This window comes from Panthera onca, chromosome A3 (assembly GCF_046562875.1).
Source record: "Panthera onca isolate mPanOnc1 chromosome A3, mPanOnc1 haplotype 2, whole genome shotgun sequence".
Lineage (NCBI taxonomy): Eukaryota > Metazoa > Chordata > Mammalia > Carnivora > Felidae > Panthera > Panthera onca.
In genome coordinates this window covers 71,696,520-71,721,321 of record NC_138341.1, presented here as the reverse complement: position 1 = coordinate 71,721,321, position 24,802 = coordinate 71,696,520, and the positions used below count along the sequence as shown (strand labels likewise).

General features: G+C 36.3%; 2 long non-coding RNA genes across 3 annotated transcripts; both read left to right on the top strand.

The window, feature by feature from the left end:
• Positions 1–429: 429 nt before the first annotated feature.
• LOC132687833 (uncharacterized) lies at positions 430–4,618 on the top strand. The gene is made up of 3 exons (XR_009614281.3): positions 430–531; positions 3,373–3,471; positions 3,853–4,618. It is a non-coding gene; the product is annotated as an uncharacterized LOC132687833 (long non-coding RNA).
• A 10,799-nt stretch (positions 4,619–15,417) lies between these two features.
• Positions 15,418–22,134, top strand: LOC132661606 (uncharacterized). Of its 2 annotated transcripts, none has more exons than XR_009602311.2 (4): positions 15,418–15,480; positions 16,256–16,386; positions 16,974–17,172; positions 21,228–22,134. It is a non-coding gene; the product is annotated as an uncharacterized LOC132661606 (long non-coding RNA). The 2 variants fall into 2 exon arrangements; XR_009602310.2 differs by having other exon boundaries at positions 15,436–15,480; positions 16,222–16,386.
• Positions 22,135–24,802: the final 2,668 nt, after the last annotated feature.

The window sequence follows — 24,802 nt, the reverse complement described above, 5'->3', positions numbered from 1 at the left end:
TGGGGAAACCATGAGGACATTATACTAAGTGAAGTCAGTCACAGGAGGACATACTATGCATAATTGTACTTATACAAATATCTAAAATAATCAAACTCATAGGAGCAGAAAGTAGAATGGTGGTTGCCAGGGACTGGAGGTGGAGGGGAAACAGAATTGCTCTTCAGTGGATATAAAGTGTTAGTCATGCAAAATGAAAAAGTTCTAGGGGGTAGGGGGACTGGGTGTCTTAGTTGCTTAAGCATCTGACTCTTGATCTTGGCTCAGGTCTTGATCTCAAGCCCCGTGAGTGTGGAGCCTACTTAAAAAAAATGTTCTGGAGTTTTGCTTTATAACAATGTGCATACAGTTAGCAATGCTATAATGTGCACTTAAAATTTTGTTGAGAAGAGAATTCATGTTACGTGTTTTTTACCACAATTTTTTTTTAAGTGGATCTCACAGTTCCCAGTTCTGCTGAATATTGTCACTGGTTACCTATGGGGAGCTGCATGGTGTGATATGAGGGGGGAATCAAGACTATAGTGAAAGGTATTTTTATTTTTACTCTCTATATAATGTTTTCTTAAATATGCAAAAATAATCATGTATCTGTTCATGTATTATTTTGTAATGTGTAAATAAAAGAACATGGATCTCAGTTTAAAGAAAAAGAGAGGTGTATTACTTCCAGAGTATTTTACTTGCCCCTTCTAGGATAGTAGACTTTATTCTTTGGGTGAGTGAGATAATGTAAGGATCCTCCTCATGGATGAGTATGTTTTGGATGTATCCAGAAATTGAGGAAATGACCCTTAGGTGCTTTTGCACACTCACTGGGTCCACTGTATAATGGTTTTAGGCCAAAATTTTGCTTATCTCACTTCCATAAATGTCCTCTCTGTGGGTAGGCCAGAAAATATTTCACTTTTCCAAGGTTTATCTCAGTTCGAAATTACCATCTATCCTGGAAAAGTCTGTTTCCCTCTTTCTGGGATATAGTCAGTGTGATGAATAATTGCAGATGAATAATTAGCAGAAGAATAGAAAGAAAATTACTGGCTATACCTATGGAAACAAGATCAGGCTGCCTCTTTGGGTACAACATTCCAGGTATACAAATTGGCTCAGGTTTGAAAATTGGATGAGAGGCTATGAAAGCAAAACTATAGAACAAAACTGTTCTCTTTCCACCAGAGTTATATTTTTTGTTTATATGAATCATGCAGGATTACATTTGTTAATTTTCTAGTGTTAAACCAGTTTTCATTACTAGAATAAACTCAACTTGGTCATACATTATTAGACTTCTCATATCTTAGAACTATTTTCTTCTATGTTCACAAGTGAAATTGGTATGTCATTTTTTTGTTGCTGCTGTTCACAAAATGTTCTTCTTAGGTTTGGTACCAAGGTAATACCAGCTTCATTATATGAATAGAGTAATTTCCTCTTTTCTTCCAGGAGAGATTGCATAGATTTTTTTTTCTTTAAATATTTTGACAGAACTCTGGGGAATTTACCTCTGGCTTAACTTTTCTGTGCACAAATATTTTTGACTAATTCAATTTTTCTAATATCTATAGGTCTATGAAGCTTTCTATTTTTTGAATTACTATCAGTGATATTAATTTTTATAAGAATTTGGTCCATTGCATTTGAGTTTGAAATTTACTGGAATGACATTTTTCATAACATGCTCTTATTACTGCTTCATATGTGCAACATCTGTTGTCTAAATATTAACTTCTGATTTTTGGTCTTGTCTTCTGTGTTTTAATTCAATTTTACCAGAGGTTTGTCATTATTATAAGTCATTTATAAGAAACAATTTTGACTTATGTATTTAATATATGTCTCTTATTGTTTTTATTATTTCCTTTGTTCTACTTTCTCTGTATTTATTTTGGATGTCTGAACAGTTATTGGGAAAGATATAAATACCTCTATTTTTAACTATTCTATTGCTAACATTTACAAATTTGTGTAATACAGATGGTACCCAGAAGAGCAATGCTAAAAGAAAAAAAAATACCAAGCAATCCAAAATGTGTGGCTGTCTTTTTGTGATTGTTGGAAATCAGCAAGGGGAGGCAAGCTGCAGGGTAGCAGACCTTTGTTATACAGACAAATGTTTCATTACACTGCTGCTTAAGATACTTTGAAAAGCAGACTTGAAAAATTATAGACCTGCAAGTTATAGAGCTTATAACTGTAGAATTGACGTGAAAACCTCAGAATATAGGTCTGTTAGTTTCTTTTTGTTGATTTTTTTAAAGTTCTACCAGTGACAGTACAACGTAGGCTAGTTAGAACAGGTTTCTCTGAAAAGGTAGAGTTTGTAGCAGATAAGACTGTAGCCTCACGTTTTGCCAAGCAGTTCCTACCAAGAGTTTTCAGCCAGACAATGAAAACGAGCTCAGGGGCAAAACTGAGATTCAGATGTGGAGCGCTGAGTCCATTCAAGTTTGAGAGAAAAGAAAGCCAGTAAATTAAAGACCAGTATGTTTAAGTATAAAAAATATCTTTTTATGACATTTTTACTTATGATTACCTGCAGACAGAATTGACTAGAAGCCTACTAAAAATTGTATTTCCAAAGAAACAAACCACCTACAGAAGCTTATTATTTTCCTAACCTTAAAGCAAAACCCTATCTCGAACCTGCAATCATGATGTGGACTAAACTAGCTTCTAAAAAAATACTTTTCAATATTTTCATTATGAAGGGTAAGGACAAGGAAAGTGTCATAAAGGACTAAACCAAGGACCATAATCACAAATATCCAGAGGGCATTATAATGAGCTACTTGGGTTATCCAAGGAATTTAATTCAGTACAAGACAGATTTTTCTCCACTTTTGCCCAGTGAGATTTGATGGTTGTGATCATTCAGTAACTGCTATGAATTTCCCATGCTTTCTTTAAAAAAAAAAAACAACAGTTTTAATCAGTTTTAAATTCTTGTTTCACCATTTTATATTGGCATAGAGGAGAGAAAAAGACATTTCCTCTATGTTTTAATATCCTAAGCATGATGAGCCACATCAAGAAGAATGGTCTCCTTTGGGATATTCACTCCCCCTAAAAGGGAAACAATTCCAAAGTTGCATCCAGGTCAAAGTCCATCTCTGGGTAGGTAATATTTGGCCCTCTCCATCAGGTCTTGATGTGGCTCCTTGTGTTGTGGTTTGATGTGTAGGAAGAAAGGAATTGAACCTATAGGGGAGAGACAAGTGGTGGGCAACTTGGTTTTTTTGGGGGGTTTTGTTGTTGCTGTTGGTGTGTGTGTGTGTGTGTGTGTGTGTGTGTGTGTGTGTGTGTGTGTGTGTTTAGGGGAGAGACAAGATTGAGAGCAGATCATCACATACCCATTCTACCCTTCTTCTATAGAACTTGAGTGAGGCATATGGCCGCACAGCTATAAAGACAATTTCTAGTCTCCCCTGCATCAAATGTGCCTGTGTCCTCACCAATGGATTACAAGTTGAGGTAATCAGAACTTCTTTTAAAAGAAGCATCATGCCTGCCCCTTTCCCTTTTCCATTACCTTTTCCTTCTGGTTGGCTGAATGTAAATGGCTTAGCAAGAGCTGAAGAGAAGTTATGTAATATTGGCAGATATATAATGACCTAAATAAAGGGTCTTGGTCTTTGCTACAATGAAACCACCATATAAGCCCTAGGCCATTTATTTTTTGGATTACTATGTAAGAGATATACAAACTTTTACTTGGGCCTATATTACCAGAAATGAATTTATTCAGTGACTAGTATAATGCTAATGGCAGTAATTATGATGTCTGTGTTTATGTGACTAAAATGTTTACCATTCTTTCTTGCACACATTTAGCATCTTTTTGTTTAAATTTAGAACAGCACTGGAAGCTGGTGATGAAGAGGAGCCCTTCTCCCTTTTGATGTGAAACAGATACAATGTCAAAAAAAAAAAAAAAAAGACACCACACAAACAAACAAAAAAAACAAACCAAAAACCAAGATTACTCCTTATAGAAACTGATCTGTCCACTGCATTTCTTTCCCTGGCATTAATAGTTCACCAATATTATTTGAGGCTATGTTTCAGTGGTTATTGTAGTTATTGTTTTCTCCCTTATCTCCCTGAATTTAGTAAAATCTTTGCTCTACATGGTACTGATATGATAAATCACATTATACTCAAGCTCTCTGGAAATGAAACGGCTTGCCTTTAAGATATCAAATTCTACAGCAAAGCCCTTCCCCCATCTACCACTAACCTTTTGGCTTTCCTCAGTCTTTGACTAGTTGGAAATAATATTTCTCTGGTGCTGACACTGCAGAGGATACAGAAATTCAAACTGCATGAAGGTTGATAAAAATGAATTTTATCAGGAAAGTGAGAAAGTGTTCATATAAATGAACTTTAGATAGCTATAGAGAGATAATCTGGATATTTAGCTGAGAGATGAATACTTAGATTACTATACTAGAGCAGAAGAAAATTCATTTTTTCTTCTTGGATTTTGTATTACATGTAGAATTTCAAAACTCTTGACCTCCAAAGAACTTCCAAATGCATCTTAATACCTCATGATTTTATTTGGCTTATTTTCTACTTCCAAGAACATTTGTACTCTTTAGGAAGATAAAAAACTGAGTTACAAGGCATGTACAAGGTCATATTTTGAGCCACTAGTGGAACTTGGACTGAATTTTTGAACACTTTCTCAAACCAGTTGAACTCAATTTTCACTGCATTGTACATGCCAAAAATTTTTCGATACTGTATAGGAAAAATTATTTTTCTTATCTTGTTTTTAGTTGGTGTGTTTCCCCCCACCCCTACACAGTCTAACCTTTGGCATCCCATTTCTTGCCCTTAGGTTGTATGTGTGCACTACACAGCTTATCACATTTAAGGTACATGCACATGGTGAGTTCAAATCACTGAAGCTTACTGAGCATGTCAGTGTGAAATGCTGCAAAAGAGGAAAGACAGCAAGAGATTATTCCTGATGCTGGTGAGCCCAGATGTGTCCTCTAGATGTCCTACAGATGTTACCTAATAACTTTAAGAGGCTATTTGTAGTGATAACTGTGATAAATTAAATGTGATCAATTAATATTTTGATCAATTCTATTTAAATGAAATGAAAACTCATTTTATAGCCAATCATCCTGGTACAGATCAGATGGTATTAAGGCATTAATTCTCTTTTTTTGAGCAGTTAGCAACACACCTTCCATTTCCTTGCTATCATACTTTTCCAGCATTTGGCTACTCTTAACAAAAAGCATAAAAGGCTTCTCTATTCTTTCCCCAAATTAAACCTTCCTTCTTCATACGTCAAAGAAAAGAGAGTTCAAATTCTTTTCCAGCTCTTTTTTATTAATGCTTGAGCAAAGATATATGCTTTCACAAGCACCAGTTAAACCAGAAAGAGAAGAATTTCCCAGTGATTCAGTGGATCCATCAATCAATGCTGTAAACTTTTTCAAATTTATGGTATGTTAAATTACAATTATAATTATTATTAAAGAAGGCTCTCTGAGACCAAATTTTTGCTTTATTCATTATCTATCCTTGTCTCTCCCACAACCATTCACCCACTATTTAGAAGACCTACTTCTATGCTCCTCTGCTCTATTTGTAACTAATAATAATTAATTATAAAATATTTTGCTACTAATGAGCTAAATCAAACTCATCACTTCCTCTTTCCTGAATCTAGCTTGCTTGTATTTAAATTACTCTCTTGCTGCCTTTCAAATCACTTGAGGCTGGAAAACTTTTCAATGTTCTATATGCATTTATAATATATATGTGTACAAATGACTAATACATGTAATACATATGTATGATACATATGTAATACAGATGTAATATATATAGGTATGCTTCTATCCCTCCCCTCCCCCTCCCTACTCTTTGTTCTGGTATTATACTAATTTTATGAAATTCTTTATCTTCCTTGTTTGTTGAGGTACCTTAATTTGGTGGGGGGGGGGGCTTTGTTATGCTGACACTGTGCAAAGCTATAGTTAAAAATATGTAAACATCCTGCATGATTGAAATACACAAGGTTCAACTCCTTGTTTTTCCTCCTCTTACAAAGATAACTATTGATAAGGCCCTGTAAATCCTTAATTTAATTCCTTTCCCCGTTGGAACTTCCATACCCTTACTTCCATCCCTATTGGGATTTCCTTTGTTTTTTTTTTTTTTTTTTTTTCCTGTTGGGACTTCCAAATTATTTTGCTCACCTCTGATTTCTCCCCTACTCTAGTCCATCATCCAAGTCCTTAAAAGTGATTTCTAAATATAGATTTGATCATGTTACTACCCTACTCAAACCCAGCCTTACCGTGTTATTCAAAGTCCATGATGATTTGATGGCAGCCTACCTTATCAGCCTCATCCTTGCCACTTTCATCTATTAGGTTTGCATTGTGCAAACTTCTCCATTTGTAGGGCACTTTTCTTCAAAAAGAAAATCTGTTTGGGAGCCTATTGAACTAATGAGGAACCAATAGGAACAAAACCCAATAAGTTTTTATTCTAAAACTAATAAATTGATGCCTCTGGTTTCTCTTCAAATCGCATAAATCTTTCGCCTTTTACTAAAACTAATAAATTGACACTTTCCTCCTCTTATCAGTGCCTATTTAAAAAATAAAATAAATATGAGAAGTATGCTGAATTTTAGGATATCTCCAGTACTATAAACTTGACTTGGACAGGATTTTCTAGATCAACTATTTAAAATACTATAGATATACATAAAGATAATTATTTCCATCTTGAAAATTGTGTTCAACAATGTGTTGGTTTTTAATTCTATTTTAAAATTATAAGAAAATTGCCCATGTTAGATGCTATTATTCAAGGAACCATACATGTGTGCATGCACGTGCACAAACACACACACACACATACACACACACACATTTATCAATGCTTTGTTTCCCCAATTACTTCCAAAGTTATTCAACTGTGACTACATTAGATTAGACAATTAACTTGCAAATACCTCATTTGGCACAAATGCTTTAAGAATATTATTATTCAGAGCTATTTTTGTTTCTCTATTTCTCTAGAGTTTGGAATTACCCATAGCTTTAAAATTACTAGGTTTTTGGATACATTTTGAACTTAAAAGCCACCTGTAATATTGCGTTAGTCCCCTTTATTTCCCAGTGTCACGTAGAAAAAGGTGCTCAAATGACACTTCTGGAAGGCAAGTGAATTCACTGTAATGCAGACATATACCAACAAATCAGCTTTCCATTAAATGACTGTTTACTGTATTTAAGGCAATAAGAATGGTAGAAAGAACAATGTTGCCAACCAGGTACCAAATCCATGTTGTCTAGAGAAAAGTAGACTCATACATATGTAAAGAACAGATAGCACATGCCATGTAAATGACAAAATTACTTACACATGAACACTACGATAATAATGGTAATAAAAATGATGATTAATATTTATTGAGCATTTACTATATGCTAGGATCTGTGCTAAACTCTTCCAGACATTTTATCATTGAATCTTCACAAAAATTCTATAAGGCATGAACTAGTACTATACATTTTACAGAATGAGAAGGATTTAAAGAGTTTTATATACACTTAGTTTTACCCAAATGGTAAGGGGTAGAAGTAGAACAGGTTTTTCTGAGTTTATAACTTTCTAATACTCTAAAATGGACAGTTTACCCTGTTAGGGGCATCACTAAGATGGTAGAATTAAATGATGAATAAAATCCAATATATTCCCTAAAAAATAGAATTTAAAAATATTTTCTATGTTACAGCACAATGAAGACAAAATTCTGTAATTGAGCTCATAGGAAGACATAGATTTCCCCAGGAATTAGAGTTCACCTCTGGATAGAATTAGCAGCAGCCAAGCATATTTCTACAATGTTTTGAAGCTTTGATATATTGAGCTATCTACAGCATAAACATTGGTAAATTTAGTGTGGCATATGCTGGATATTTCAAGTTTTAAAATTCCAGCCTAGATGATTTAACAGGATTAAAAAAACCACTGTTCTCTAATATTGCAGAAGTTACCATGGTATATTTCAAGTCACAGTTTCAAAACAGCATCAGCATACATGATCATATTACTAATTGAGTCCATAGCAAATATGGAAACAGGTGCACACATAAAGATCTACTTTGATAATTGAAATTTATTTTGAATAAGCAGTAAACAATATATCTTAAGTTGTCATTACTAAGACATTCAAATGAAAGGAGATTCATGAATGATTATGCAAATTTCAAAGCCACATTCAAAATGCAGCTTAACAGCAATGTGCAAAACAAAAAGATTCTGTTTCTTGTTTTGTTAGCTGACTTAATCTACTTGTATTTCAGAAATCTGATATTTAAAGAGGAAGAAATTGTCAATTTAGTTGTCATTGGCACAGATATAGCTATGGGAAATTCCTATAAATATTTTTAGTCAATTAGGATTGGCCAGGAAGTTTGAAAATTCATTATACAAACAGAACAATTCATAGGGGGAAAAAAAAACAAAGAAAATGGATTTTCAAACAATGAAACAGTATATAAATTAAAGTGATAAAACAAAGGAAGATGAGATTCATTCATTCATTAACCATTCACTCAATAGGTTTTTATTAAGAATTTACTGTGCAATTTGCGGCACCTGGGTGGCTCAGTTGGTTAAGCACCGGACTTTTACCCAGGTCATGATCTCATGGTTCATGAGTTTCAGCCTCGCTTCTCAGCACAGAGCCTGCTTCAGATCCTCTGTCCACTACCCCCTCTGGCCCTCCCCTGCTCTCTCTCCCCCCTCCTTTTTCTCTCTCTCAAAAATAGACATTTTATAAAAGAAAATGTTACTGTGCAAGATATATCAATAGACAATGACCTCTGCCCTCATGGCACTTTCTAATGAGAAGTACAGAAATGATAAGACTAATAGTCCAATTCATTTTTAACTATAGCTATGATAAATGCTCAAAGGGGACATTAGCATGAACTCCAAGCGTAATAAAAGAGCTTGAATTAGTGAAGGACAGAAGAAAAGGGAGATGTGGCAGGCACACCAAGATAAATTCATTAATGAAGCAGCATTTGGGGCTGAGATCTGAACTAACTAGGTCAACCAACTAGCAAAGGAAATAAAAAAAAAATCAGATAATTTTGTGTTGTGATTGTTCAGCATTTATGTGAATTTCTCTATCAAAACTTTTCATAGTATAGTAAGGTAGTTCTTGCAGAACTGAGTGTGATTTATGTTAGAGTAATGTTCAAGAAATATGCTTTATTTGGAAGCGAAAGTACATGATGGTTAAGTTTACTCTAGAATCACACAGCCACAATTTGACTCCTTGCTCCACACTTCCTTCTACTCTTTGTGAAATTGGGCAAGTTTCTTCAGCTTTCCAAGTAATAAATAGCTAAAAAATTGGGATAACATTGCCTTTATTATAGTCTTGATATGGGGTTTTCCTGAGATGATAAACATCCACCATATCCCTGGTACAAAGTAATTATTCAATATATCCTGGCTATTATTATAAGCAGAAAAAAGATTGAAAATAAATGTCAAAGAGGACTTATAAGATTACAGGCGTTATTCCATAAGTAACAGGAAGCCATTGAAGTTTTCTGAAAAATTACTTAAGCATACACATTAAATTGTTAGTGACAATCTATAGCTTATATAGTGTTTCCAAACTCATTATTTAATTTAATCCTCATTAATCTTGAAGTGATGATATTTTGATTGACATTTTACAGTTTAACAAACTAGAACTCAAAGCACTTAAATGACTTGCCCGAAAGCTCATAAGGACTTAATAGCTATGATTGACGACTTCAAGCCAAGAATAGTGTAAGTTTTACCATGACACAGCTGGCAGATGATTTTAAAAGACACTGTAAACAGGTTACACAGAAAAACCAAGGGACACCATTATTTTGGTTATTCTGAACTGGACGTGGAAAACTTTTATTTTTTGGAATGTTGTTGGGAAGAACATAGATATCTGATAAATGTTTAAGAATCTGAAAACTTTGATGTTGGCCCCATCTTTGTCACTTCACTTTGCAACAAGTCACAAATCATTTAACCTCTGTTGTTGTAGGGTCCCTCATTTAAGAAAAGAAAAAAAAATCATCCCATTTCTTGGGATTTCCTAATGGCTCAAATGAGACACACTCCTCCCCCCAAATGCCCCAACAAACAAAACAGAAAAATCAAAAGAAAAACATACATGTATTGCCACTTTAATAACAAAGGTCTCTATTCTTACCTTGAACTTAAAGTCTCAGAGGAAAAGTAAAGTCAGAGTCACTGAAATGCAAAGAGATAGTGGCCACTCTGGTTGTTTTCCATTTCCTTACACTGCCCACCAGAAATTTTTGGGTGCTCTGTCTCTTCCAGTTTCAACTGTGAACATGCAGACTTGTTGTAGTTTGCTATATATGTCATATGTACTGAGGGACATTTTTCCAAGTCTACCTCTCTAGCCAGATGTTAACGAATTGTTGCCTTTATGGCTTTGCTTTCTTTGTCCCATCGTGCTTCAAGACATATAATTTTTTAATTTTTATTTATTTTTGAGACAGAGAGAGAGACAGAGCATGAGTGGGGGAGAGGCAGAAAGAGGGAGACACAGAATCCGAAGCAGGCTCTGGGCTCTGAGCTGTCAGCACAGAGCCTGACGTGGGGCTCGAACTCACGAACCGTGAGATCATGACCTGAGCTGAAGTCAGATGCTTAACCGACTGAGCCACCCAGGTGCCCCGTGGCATATAATCTTCTTTTATAAAGAAGGAAGAGTAAAAGTCAAAGATCCTGATGTAGTCTTCTCATCTTCTTTTATTGTTCTCAAGGTCTCTGAGGCAGTTTTTTACGGAGGCAAAGGGGTTGGAACTTCCTACTCATTCTCTTCTTTTTCTATTCTGACTTTATAGTCTCTTCCTCTTCTAATTATCCCCAACTGAATTTTATACCTTATTACATCTTATAGAAAATTTGAAGATTTCTGAAAATGTCCTTAGATATAATTCCATGCATACTAGAAATTTCCTTAGTGAAACTCATGTTTTTGGAGAGTTTAATATGGTAACATATTGTAAAACTTTATAAAACTACCACTTAAAAAATTGGACTCTCACCTACAGAACTTTTGTAAAAGCTAGTATCTGAAATAATCTAATTGCTTGAAAGAATAACTTCCATTAAGAATTCCCCCTTTCCTAGAGTAGATACTCGGATATAGTCCTACACATGGTTGTAAGAAACTAATGTAAAGATTTTTCATGTAACAAGAGGTTTGCAGAGTGGTGAGGTGACAGACTGAAATATGTTATAGCTTGGTTTTGTTGGAGGGTCAGAGACAACATTGTGTTTTATATACTTCAGAGACAATTTGGGCCATAAGATAATATCTGTATTATAGAAAAGCAGTCAGCATATAAAAGAATTTTACTAGTCTACAAAGGTAGCTTTGATTTATAACAATTAATGTTCTTTGCCACAACAGCTTAGAAACTTAGACTACTAGAATAAGCATTTGAACTACCCAGTCCAATATCCTTATTTTACACAGGAGAATGCTGAGCCCAGAAGAGAGGTGAAATGGTTAATTAAGGTCATACTGTTAGTTAGAGGCTCCAACTACAACCACAACATACTGATCCTGGTGAGGTACACTATGTTACACTTCATTTTTTTTTCTGTGTGCTCCATGTTTTGTTCACCTCAAAAGAGAAAGACTCTGCCTGAGATTGACTTGTCAGGTATAGGCAAGAACAAAGCAAGAATCCAGCCTACTTCTCAACACATAAGTCAATTTCAAGAAAATTGATATATGCTGACAAACAATACTATTAAGGAAGAGGTGTTTTCTGGACCAAAGAAATGACCTTCACACAGGTGGAAGTAGAAGCAGTGTTGAATGCCCTGTATGATGGAGAAGCAAATGAATTATATATAAAGATAGTTCAAATTGATTACGGCAGCAAGAGACTAGTCAAGGACATTCATAGGCAACTTTACTAAAACATTTCTCCATCCGTCCTCAAGAACATATTCCAAATCCTTGGCCTGGAAGAAAACAGCATCTGGACTGAGAACTCCTAAACCATCGTACTTTGTCAGAGAACAATTCCACTGCTACTAAAAGCCCCCAAAATTTAAAGACTTAAAAACTAGGTAAATATGCTAAATAGAGTTCATGTGACATTACTATGAAATACAGGCAGTGCAGATGATGAATGCAGGGCGAGATTACAGTTTGCAAATCTGAATAATGAATGATTCTTCACATTAACCTAAGCAAAGAAGAGAGAAAGCCAATGACCAACTGAGGAAGGCTTCCCAGGAGAATGTAGGAGAGAAATATGCTGGGTGTAATTGCCAAGTTTTACCTCAGAAGCTGAAGGGCACTGGGCAGTGACTGTGAATAAAGAGTGAGATGCTATTTTAGAATTTGCTCCTGGGAGAGAATACTAGCTGTAATGTGGAGGGCTGTATTCACAAATATAAAAAACATGGAATGTGTTAAGTTATACTGATGTGAAACCCTAAGAATAAACTCCAAAGATGACCTGGAATGATTACCCTGAATGCTTATATTTTCTTTCACTGTATACAGACATCCCTAAAGCAAATGAAAAGTAATCACCATAAAGCTTATGAAGTAATGTGGTATGATCAAAAGTCACTCTGCTGCCTCACCGTACTCACATAAATGTTCTCACTGAAGTGAAATTTCTTACAAGTTGTTGTGTTTTTTTTTTTTTTTTTTTTTTTTGAGAAGAGGGAGGGACAGAGGGAGAGAGAGAATTTTAAGCAGGTTCCATACCCAGCACAGAACCTGACACGGGGCTTGATCTAACAACTGTGAGATCATGACCTGAGCCGAAATCAAGAGTCAGATGCTTAACCGATTGAAGGGTAAGCCAAGGTTCTCCAAAGCAAAGTTTTTCATCCCCCTCATCAGATGGCCATCCATGCTCTCTGAGGCCAATTTTATGTTTATATTATCACAAGTAAAATGACTCCATAAATAATGGAGGGAGAAGAAACAGGTGAAGAGTAAAGACCACGTGTGATGATAGATGAGCAAATAAATTACCAAGGCAACTGAGAAAAGACACATGTGTAAGTCCTAAAAGAAGCCAAGAATGCAAGGGCTTTACTTTTCCCCAAAGAAGTGCACAGTTTCTATCTATCACCAAACCTTCTGTGGAGTTTTCACTGTTTGGGAAATGGCAGTAACTATACTCTGGTAAAACCACCTTTCTGATCATGGTGTCTCCATGAGCAAACAAGACAGGAGAACCTGCATTTAAAAACACATTTAAGAAGCTAGCAATCCAGAAACCATCATGTAGATATAAGGAAACAAGTTATATGAGATTAAGATGAATGTATTAGTTGATTTGGTGAAACACAAGGTCTTTTCCATAAAAGATAAACAGGCTATGGGATTATTTAAGGCACCCCATGGCCATGGGTGGGAGGCTAACATTATTTAGGTTAGGCTACTCACTCTATGAAAATTTATTCAAAAGTCTGACTGTAACCTTAGGAAATGGTTTTGCATGACTGGAATATGCTTATGAGACTCACCAATGACTATTTTATTTGGCCAAGAAATGTGGACACAAAGATGAATAATGACTGCCCTCTCTATAAGGTGCTCAGAATATTTATGCCCTTGTTTCTTCATAATCATTCATTAATAATCCCCTTACCCTTTGTCACATAATGAAATGAATCTCCTACTTCCTTCAATTAAACATATGCAAGTATTCAGAATATTTCTGAGAATTTTGACAGATGTTTATTATTATTTTTTTGTAGAAGCACAAGATTAATGTTGGAGCAGCTAACCAGAGGCTTCAGGCAGACTCGGTTTTATAGAGAATATACAAGTAAATTTTTCAGTGTTACATTTGCAAATGATCACGTATCCCTTGTAGGAGGGGGAATCCAGATGACAAAGTTTGTCTTAAGGCCAACAAGCCAGGTTAAACTGAGAGAAAGATACAGAGTCCATTCTCTTAAGACATGGGTTTAGAGAAGAGGCTGAAAAAAAGTAGAGAAACCAAAGAAAACTACTTTACTATGAGCTCTACAGAATAACGGTTTCAGTTTCATGAAGAAAGGTCTATGAATTGCATCTTTTCCCTCTTTCCAGAATTCAAACCCAAATGAAGATGATGCAAGGGGGAGACAGAGACTTAAAAACAAACAATTAATAAAAAAAAAAAACTTTATTATGGACTAGACCTGGAATGGAAGACCAGATATCTAGGTGTAGCCAAAGGGCCTTACTGACGCTTTTTTCATTAATTAGGCAGACTGACCCAACCAACTTCTGGATCCATGGGACCACAGCATGATACCTTTTCAGGGTTAGTCCACTTGCTGCATCTCAGAGACCAGAAAGCAGCCTCAGAGATAATTTTTCAGGGACTGTGCCACACAATCCCACTTCCTTCTGCCAAACTCACTTATCAGATAATTTACTTCTCTTCTCCAAAGGAGAGAAAATGCATTGAGAGCAGGGAGGGTGGAGCTGGGTGTGCTATGCTTTCCTTCCCAAGAAAAAGTGGTAAGTTTGGAACACATGGTTTTCCCAACAATACAGAGAATATAAGGAATCAGCAGCTGAGTAGCTAGAAATGAGGGAGATGATGGAGATAATGCTCTTAGCAGACTTTATCCTCCCTGCATTTGGTATAAATAACCATGGTACATATTTTTTTTTATCCCCAGACATGGCCTGGAAGTATTCACCTAAGGCCCACAGCATCCTGGAGTACATGCTTGATATTAATAAAATGTAAAGGTGGGACACCTGGGTGGCTCAGTAGTTGAGCTTCTGATTCTTGGTTTCAGCTCAGGTCGTGGTCTTGAGGTTCGTGAGTTAAAGCCCTGCATTGGGCTCTGTGCTGGCAGTGTGGAACCTACTTGGGATTCTCTCTCTCTCCTCTCCTTCTGCCCCTCCCCCACTCATATGCACTCTCTCTTTCTCTTTCTCTCAAAAATAAATAAAAACTTTAAAAATAAATAAAATGTAAAGCTATGTTTCAAATATTTTTATTCCTGTATGTAGATAATTGTATGCAATTGGACAAACATTATAATCAATTTTATGGTATATAGATTACTAGGTTAATTAGAATATCAATTATCCTGAATGTATCCCCACCCCATGTCCACCATTTGAATCAATGAGAGGTATTTGACTAAATGAATATTTCTTTGTAAAGATCCACTGTGTTCAAGGCATGTCTTGATAACAGACATAAAGAAATGAATTAGACACATTCCTTGCCCTGAAAAGTTCTTATCACATAGAAGTTACAGTCATGTAGCTAATTAGGTGCAGCACAACAATAATGCATTGTTAGAGGCAGTGCAGAAGGAACTAAAAAGCATATGCAGATCTGCCTAGTCCTCAGTGAAGGCTGGGATTTGAACAAGGCTTCTGAAAAATAAGAGCTAAATCACCAGGTACTGAAATTACAGAGGGCATTCTAGTTAGCAAAGGAGCAGTTCTGACAATAATAGAACCTTTTGTGGAATTACAGATAATGCCATTATTGAAGAGTGGAATTCAACTGTAGGGTTGATAAGTTAAAGGTCAAGATGTAGGTTGAGGCAAGCTCTTAAAAGTTATTTTGTGCTGTATTTGTGTTGTTATTGTGTTTTTATTGCTTTGGTTTGTTTTTATTCTCTTCTTTTGAAACAGATATAGCCATTTTTGCTAAAAAATAAATGGGGATTAGATGTCATCTTAGAATCACTGACATTTGCTAAGCTTCAAAGGGTAAACAAATGGGAAAAGTCTTAGTACTTCTGGGAGAAAAGGGTGGTTTTACTCTGAAAGGGGTTTATCACTGGGGTTGGTGATTGTTCTTCTGTGATGTGGTAGACAATGTACTCAGTTTTTACAGCATCTGTTAGGTTGATAGAGTTAATGTACATGACAAATAAATACATTTGTAGATCTATAGTACTTTCTTGAGGGTCTATAATTGACCCCATTGTTGGAAAGTAATTGTTCCCCCCATTACTGTTACAAAGGAGCTTGACTCCTTCACTGGTGATACCTCAGGAGAGAAAGAACTTTGCTCCACTACTGAATTTTGGACCAAAATTATAAGGGCAGCCTTACCTACTGGGGGAGTGTCTCGCTGTTAAATATTCCAAAACTTTTACAAAAGAAACTAGTTTCCCTTCCTGTTCTACCAGAAAGACTCACCATTCCTCAACTATTTTGGTGCAGGAGCACTTGTTTACAATAACTGATTATCTCTGCCACGTCATCTCCCTGAGGCCAAGAAGATCAAATGAGTTTAAATCAAATGTCTCAAGCTAGGTTGGCTGGCAACTATCCATGAAGCAAATTACTGGAGAGTAAGTATCCTTCTCCATAATATTTGTTATTATAGATGATCACACTGTTTTAGTATAGGTAACTGCTATGCAAAATGGGATTCAGTCCATTTCTTTGCTTGGACACAAATTGTCAAGCTAGTGAAGGGTAGCAGAATATGCCATCCCCAAATATGCTCCTTCAGCATACTGATTATTTTCAGTTGTAGTCACTTTAAAAACAGCTAATACAGGAAGAGGCTTTCTCTGAATTCCTCCTATCTGCCTAAAGATAGATCTTCCAAAACAAACTCAACTGTCCTAAACTTCTTCCCAGAGGGATTTTGTTAACCAGGGAGGACTGACTCTTACCACAGGAGGGGAGTCTACACCGAGGCAAACTTTGTCATGAACTGTCATACCTCCCATCTATTCTTCTAAGAGCCTATTTATTTTTTCCTAAGAATCATTTACTCTCCCCAAAGAGTCCTAAAAACCCCCTACCCTTCCCCTGTTGAAACTGTATTTAAGCCTGAATTCTAAGCCACCTCAGGAAATTACTCAGTTTCCCCAGGAGGTATACATGTTAATAACCTGTTTTTTTCTTGCTCATCTGTCTTTTATTATAGAAGTTTCATCTAAGAACTCAGAAGAAACACAATTATTTTTCCTCCTCTACATTAGTTTGTATTAAGCCTCTGTCGTTCATTCACCACATAATGTGTAATGACATTGGACTGATCCCATGGTGCTTTCCTCCATCACTTGATGTGTGTATAAGAACCCCTAGGCTTCAAGCAGGAGGGAAAAGAATATCCTTAGAAGAAGGTAAAGTGGACTTTGGATGTCTTGCTATTACCTGTTTGGGGAGAGAAGTCAAGGATTTTGCATTTTGGGGACAGACTAGAACAAGTTTTGAACTCTTTCAATCTGTAGAACTTCACCCTGGTTTTATGAAAGTGCTAGAGAAAGAAAAAGTCTGTGGTTATAATCAAGGGAGACAGACATGATCAAATATGTAGCAGTCCACACTGGTAATGGTATGGGATGCTGGAGCTACCTGACTAGCAAGGAAGTTACAGCAAATATTCAAGCCCAGACTAAGAAATGCAAAGATAGCACTGGTGAAGAGAAAGGACAAAACCAAGGTTTCCTCACAGAGGAGAATACATACATCCACACACTACTAATCTATCTTTCATTTTTAGGGCATTATTTCTCAGGAAACATTCATTCTAATACAAGTACCACAGGTTGGCTCATGTTCAATGTATTATTTATGTGAAGGAAATGGATTAGGCCATGTCTAACCGTTAATGACGATTTGAGGCCTTGATCTCTGGGGGATATCAGCTACTTTCCTGCTCTTGGCTTTATTACTTGTATGTAAAAATGAATCCTCCACCTGTGTGAAGTTGTCCTCCTCCTACTGTCCTCTTCCTGTGTGAACAGTGTGTTTTCACCTTAAAAGAAGTATCAGGTGCTGGTTTTGTGTAGAGTAAATTGCTGCAAAGCTAAAGAAGCTGCCCAGAAGCAATAATTGAAGGGGCTGACAAGAATGGTGTTAAGTGTGCAAATGGTGTTCTTATGAAATACTCAGGAGTAACTGGCAGTTAGAAAAAGTTAGGGTTGAAGGCAAAACCTAAAGTGTAGTCTTGAGTTTCACACTCTGATTACACATATATTTCCCTGAGCCTTTAGTAGCCAATATATTTTGTGGCAAAATATTTTTCTGAGGTATATACTTGTAAAACAAAGACATGGAATTATTTATTTAAAAGTATAACCCTTGGGACACCTGGGTGGCTCAGTCGGTTAAGCGTCTGACTTTGGCTCAGGTCATGATCTCATAATTCGTGAGTTCAGGTCCCACATCAGGCTCTGTACTGACAGCCCAGAGCCTGGGGCCTGCTTCAGATTCTGTGTTACCTCCCTCACTGCCCCTCCCCTGCTCACACTCTGTGTGTGTGTCTCTCTCTCAAAAATAAATAAAACATTAAACATTTTTTAAACAAAATAAAAAAAATAAAAGTATAATCCTTTATTTTAAAGATGAGGTATTTTGCACCATTCACTGGAGTGAGCATAGAGTGAACAAATGGCTAAGGAAGTACAGTTTGAAGTTACCCTGTAACCACATCATAGCATTTTCACTGTTTCTGAAGCTATACATTTTAGGAAAGAACACCACTGTAATCCACTACTGTCATAGATACAAAGCAAACAGAAAAGAACAAAACAAACAGAAAATACGACCAACAAAAACTCTAAAATGTATCTCATTTTCAAAGGGATGAATAAAGGCCTAATAACCCCACAAAAACTTCCAAATAAAGTTTCAAGTAGATATTAGGCTGACATTTCCTTAGCAGAGACTTCAATTAGAAATCTTCTGTAGGCGAAGGGTGGGAAGGCATGAGTAGATGAAATTTAACTTACTTCTCCAGCACATGCTGTGAGCCCTACATTCTCACCTCCACAAACTAGCAAATCAAAGGTTTTGAGGATTCAAGCATTTTTCTTCCAGCAGTGGGTGGTCCAAGTGCCTCAACCCAGCTGTCTTTTCATATTAGAAAGAAACTGAGATCATTGTCACTCATACAACATCCCGTTTGTTCTGCTGCTCTTGCTGAATTTTCTGAATTTTATATGGAGTCTCTCTCCCACTAAGAGGATGAACCCGTGCTGCAACTTCTCTGTTTAAACTGTGGGATAATTCCTTCTTTCAGAAAAAGAAAGAGTAGGAACATTCATTTTTACAAAGAAGTCAGGCATTAAGGGACGGTCTGCAATACAGAAATAAACTGCAGATCCTTCAATTGTCACATTTCAGAGATTTGCACGGCAAACCTTAAAATAGTTTCTCTTGTTTTTTAAAAAAAAGATTTATCAAGAGTGATTACTAAATCATATGATTTCAAGGGACTTTCTCCAGAATGGCCAACCATTCAGCAATAAATTCCAATGACATATTCCATATGAGGGCAAGTGTTCCTTCTTCATGGGAAATATGCCTTCTGTGAAGTGTTGTTTGCAGTTCCTTAACTCTGTACCTGGGGGTTGGGGAAAGGCAGTGGAGGAAATGGAGGAGAGATAAATGGAAATCATCTCACTCAGAATTATGGGAAATTATTTTGAAAAGTATTTTTGAAATCAATAATAATGCAGAATTATTTAATTACTATATTGCACACCTGAAACTAATGTAACACTGTATGTTAACTGGAATTAAAATAAAAAGTTAAAATAAAGTAAAATAAAATAAAATAAAATAAAAGACACAAGTTGTCCTCCTAGGAATTCTAGGACTGTGCTGGGTGGGGCTAGAAAGAGGAACAAAAATAAATTTAAGAAGGCATTTTTCTACCATGAAACTGTTTCAGGAAAGGGATTTAGATACAATTAGAAAGCAGTATACAATAAGCTAGGGAAAAAAGGAAAAGACAGTCCGTGAAGGCTTCCAACTTTACCTTCCTCCCCCCTCCATCTTGGTATTTTAACTAATGCCTTTATAGGATCTCATTACACTACACATATTAATTAAAAGTCTCCCATTCAGACAAAAGGCTAGATTAAGCAAAAAGAAAAAAGGACTCTAAAAATAAAATAGCATATGATGGAGTATAAAGACCAACTAGAGTTGGGTCTTATGCAGGCCCAGGACAACTAGAAGCCTTTCTGTGTCTGCCTCTCCTTTGTTCTTACAAAGATCTAGACTATCCCATGCATCCTAAGTTTCCATACTCAGTGCCAGTGACACTGAGAAATGAAGGACCTGTTCTTGCTCAATCCCAATTCTCAATTTCTGGGAAATAGAATTAGATTGTCACAGCTTGGGTAATCAGCTATGGCTAGGGGATTCAGAATCACAACTTAAATGTAATCATGGTTGGTGAAGAACCAAACCATGGCTCAGAGTTCAGTTACTGGAGAAAAACAGATAGCTCTTGAACTGAAAAGGTACCCCCAAAGAGAGTTTATTGTACTCATTTGTATAATGTACTAGAGTTTCAAAAATGCCATGTTTTATCAGGAGCCACATATACTTCATATCATATTTCTCTCTTACATTTCCAGGAGAAATAAGCATGTCACTCTGCAACTCAATAGATACACGGTTTCTATTTTTCAGTTAGTGTGTGCATGTGTAAGACCAAATAATTTGACTTCCTTTTATAAAAGAAAAATGGAAGGGCAATGAGCCCAAAATCATCTTCTCATTCTTGACTCTACCACTGTATCTAGAAAATTCTTCTGCCATATGCTCTCTTCAATGTTTAGGCAGATCTCTACCATGGGGAAGCCATATGTTGACTTTGCAAAAGCATATCTTCTATTTAGCAGAAATGAGCCCACCATATTGTGGATGCAGGCATTAGGAACCTCAATACCTTTCATCTGAATGCAAAGAGGGCATTAAACATGTCTCTAAATGGTGCAGCTAGAGGTATGATTGCTTGATTCGAATAAATGAATGTGGATTTGTGACAGGTGATCTTTACCATGTTTAGAATCCCATAAAGATATTTTAGAATCCAAACCCAAAACAGAGGTTCTTCACCACACTTTGATCTCCACTTAAAGGTTCTTGCTGTTTTCCTCATGGTTTACAACTTGAAGATGTTTTGGAACTGACTTTCAAAAGGACAATTTCCCAGCATTCTTGGAAGAAAAAAGTAAAGGACAGCTTAACAAATTACATTTGAAAAACTTAAAGATGTCATTTGGAAATTATGATGGATTTTCAACTAAACCTATTGCCAGAGATAAAGCTTTAATTAAAATAAAACTAATAATTGCTATCCTTGTGTTAATAACCTATATGCTCCATGTATTCTCATACATTTAACTTTATTTTTTTTATGTTTATTTATTTTTGAAAGAGAGACAGAGTGAGAGGCGGAGGGGCAGAGAGAGGAGTCACAGAATCCGAAGCAGGCTCCAGGCTCCGAGCTGTCAGCACAGAACCGGACATGGGGCTTGAACTCACGGAGTATAAGATCATGACCTGAGCTGAAGTCGGACACCTAACCGACTGAGCCACCCAGGCACCCCCATACATTTAACTTTAGTAGTAGATGTTTCTTTTAAAAGAAATAAATTATTCTGTTTTGGTTGGGTGCCTAAAATGAGATCATTCTTTTCTACCCTAAAGGGTGTATATCATGAACTAGTGTGGAACAGTGAACATTCTATGTTTTTGAAGCAAAAGAAGGTAATTCACAGAGATTTTTTTAAAAGGTCTTTTTTAAGGTTTTTAGAGAACTTGTTAAAAAACACCCACAACCATATTTCAAGTCATATTCCCTCTCCTGTCTCTTCTCCCCACAAAATGCTCACAGACTGCCAATTTAAAGAAAAAACAGAGTCGAGCCAGATAAAAAGCATCCAAATGAAGAGAAGGTTAATCGTGGAAGGAGATGGAGGTGGTCTGGACAATCTGTCGATTTCTTCGCAATAACCGTATTTAGCCATCTCTTCCCCAGCCCCCCTGAGGATGAAAGGTGGCGTTCATTAGCCCCCAGACTCTAGGTTATAACAGTGTTCATCCCCAGTCATGTATCTTGCACCTTCATCATCAACCTTCTGACCTAAGAGTCTTGGGAGGGGAGCCTGGGAAGGACGCCTTGGGAACTCAAGTTAAGAAAATAAACAGGAATGTGAATAAGAGTGTGAACACTTAGAAATGGTAAGCAGTAAGCTAGGTCTTTTGTCTTTTCATCTAACCCAAATAAAACCAGGTAAGGATATGACCGCCAAAGGCATTTTCAGCCTCATTTTTGGCTCCTGGCATGACAGCCCAGTGAGTAGTAATGACAGACATAAATGAGAATATGAATTTTAAACCTGTTTAACTGTTGCCTTTTAGTCCTCTAATCCCCTTTATGATAGTAGAAATTAGGCTCTCATACTGAGTTATGACCATCTCTTACTAAGGTTTTAATCTTGGTAGCTACTTACAGTTATTGTAATGCACAAACTGCCAGTGTCCTTATCTGTAAAATGGGAATGATAATACTACCTATTTCTTGGAATTATTCTAAGGACAGAATGAGACACTGGATAGATAATAGTCTAGGGTCTGGTCTATAGTAAGAGATAAAAGAACATTAAGTACCTTCATGCTTATAACTTTTGTTAGAAATGTTAATTATATACCCATAATGTACATTTATAAACACAATTATATTGTTATGAATCAGAAGATTTGGGTTTTATTTCTGGCTGTGTCACTAAGAAGCTAAGATCCTTAAGTCAGATACTTAGCACCTCTTATCTCAGCTTATAAAATTAGAAGTTTGGATTAGATGACTATTAAGGTCACTTTTGGCTCTATTATTCTACGTTTGATTTTCCCATAGCAACTGTTTTCTTCAATGAGACTGGCTGGCTAGAGATCTGCTCTCTACAATGTAGTTCTCTTTTTAGAAATGTACAGATCAGAATTAAGCTTTTCTTCCAGGAATCCATATGATGGTCAGCACTGAGTGTCACTTTCTTGGGATTCCTGAGCCCATACCCTGGGGAAAATGCTCATTTCCTTACCAGTGAATATTTTTCTAAATATATATGTACAATGAAAAATAGTCCTGGATAAACAGTGGGATCTGATGGAAATATTTATGTATCAGATTCCAGGGCATGGGGAACAGCAAAATGGTCGCCAAAATGGAGGGCTGAATTGGAGAAGACCTCCGTAGTAATCCAACAATAGCATTCCTTCCATGCTGTCCAGGCACCAAATCCAAGTTGATATGTGGTTGTGGCAATGGAAGGGTATAGGATCCCAAAAGGATACTGACAAGGGACAGCGATGGCAATGTTGGCTAGAAAGTAGACGGGCAGTGGCTTTCATTCAAGAGGTTTACCCACAGGGAGCTGATAAACAGACATGAATGTGTTTCAGGGCCAAGGTAACTCAAAGCAAAAGCCCAATCCTGGAAACTGGGGCAACATGGACAGGAAGGATGACAAGTTACAGTGGCAAATTCCTAGACTCCACTGATCTTCATTGTGACAACTGAATGTGCAATTGCAAAAAGAAGAGAAAACAATTTGGAGTCACTCCTTGTTTCAAGAAGACAGTAAGAATCCTAACAAAAAGCTCTATACAGCAGATAGTGGTCCAGAGCCATTGAAATATGGGGTGTGGGGAAAATAAATGTACAGAAAGATAGTATGCAGTTTTTCTCTGGGTTGTTTAAAGGATAAACACCATAAAGCATTGAAAACATTGATCTGTATCTGATCTGTGCCACAACTTTTCATTTTGTTCTGAAGCCAGCAGAAAGAAGACCAAGTAACATCTCTAATAGGCTCTTTCTATTATGAATCAAGATTTCAGATGGCACTAGACTTAAAACAGTCATAGTGGTCCCATAACCATTATCTGCAATGTGGAGGTCAGTAGGATGTTTGGTATAAAGTTAAAAATAGCTAACTTCTAGGGAAGGCAAAAGCCCAGGGATGGTTGATGATCCTAAGAGAAAAGCAAAGCATAGTTGGAATTACCTCTAAACAGAAATGTGGCAGGACGAGGGAGAAAAAAGAAAAGCAGAGGGATCAAGTGGGAAATATGCTAATGCTCCATTTCCAAAATAGACTTTTTACTATATTAGTATGCCTCTCTCTACACTTCCACTTATAGCCCCCAAAGAGAAACCTGTTCCTCAGTAGACCTAGCTTCTTACATGGAGCCCATAGTAAGTTCACTGATTTAGAAGAAAGGAATGTAGGAGGAATGGACAAACCAAATGAGAGATAACCAGAGCTATTTACCTATGTCAATCAACATGGTTCTTTATCCTAAACATTAACAGACAACCAATGAAACCTGACGCTTGATAAAAAAAAAAAAAAAAAATTAAACCAACAAAACAAATAGGACAAAGAGCCAAGATGAACAAGTGGAGCAATTAACCACAGGGATAAAAACATTGAATTCATGGAAAATAATTTTCATTTAAAAAATTCTGATTAGCATCCACAGAGAAATTTTAAGCAAGTTGTATCCAAGTAAATAAGAACAAGCTGCCATCTTATATCTAATCAAGCAATAGGAAAAAAGTTCTTGAAAATGAAAAATATACTTAAGGACAAAACAAACAAGCAAAACAAGTATTCTAGCAATGATGAAGGAAATATTCCAAGATAAACAAGAAAAACACACAGCCAGGGGAAAAAAAAAAAAAAAAAAAGGTATGGAGAATGAATCCTGAAACAACCGTATCTATTTAATAGGAGGTCCAGGAATGAAAAGCTATGGAAACAAATGGGAAAAAATTATCAAAGAAAAACAAAACAAAACAGAAAAAGCTTAGGAAAGGCACAGAAAATGTTCACTTTAAAAGGATCTGCTTAGCGCTGAACAAAATGAAATAGTATCCAGTATTTACTGCATTCTTCAAATGTGTTGTTTTAATCTTTGCAACAATTGTACAGTATATTTGATTGTTGA